Here is a 254-nt window from a genome sequence, read left to right on the forward strand (position 1 = left end):
TTCAGTGTCCAGGCAGGCATCTAGTAAGATACTGACATGGGGTTGCTGGGGAGTTTGCACCAAGGCTTTCTGAGAAGCTTCAAACCCAAAGCAAAGCAGAATTTGAGGGATCCACAAGCTGATGATCACCCATGTAGTAATTAAAATTACCAGAACTTTTCATCACGTGACCCAATGAGATACAAGTAACACTATCGCTTGCTTTGTGTCAGTCCTTCACACACACCTTACACAGAAAGGGAGAAGTCCCGGGG

Source organism: Onychomys torridus, chromosome 1 (assembly GCF_903995425.1).
Source record: "Onychomys torridus chromosome 1, mOncTor1.1, whole genome shotgun sequence".
In the NCBI taxonomy this organism is placed as follows: domain Eukaryota; kingdom Metazoa; phylum Chordata; class Mammalia; order Rodentia; family Cricetidae; genus Onychomys; species Onychomys torridus.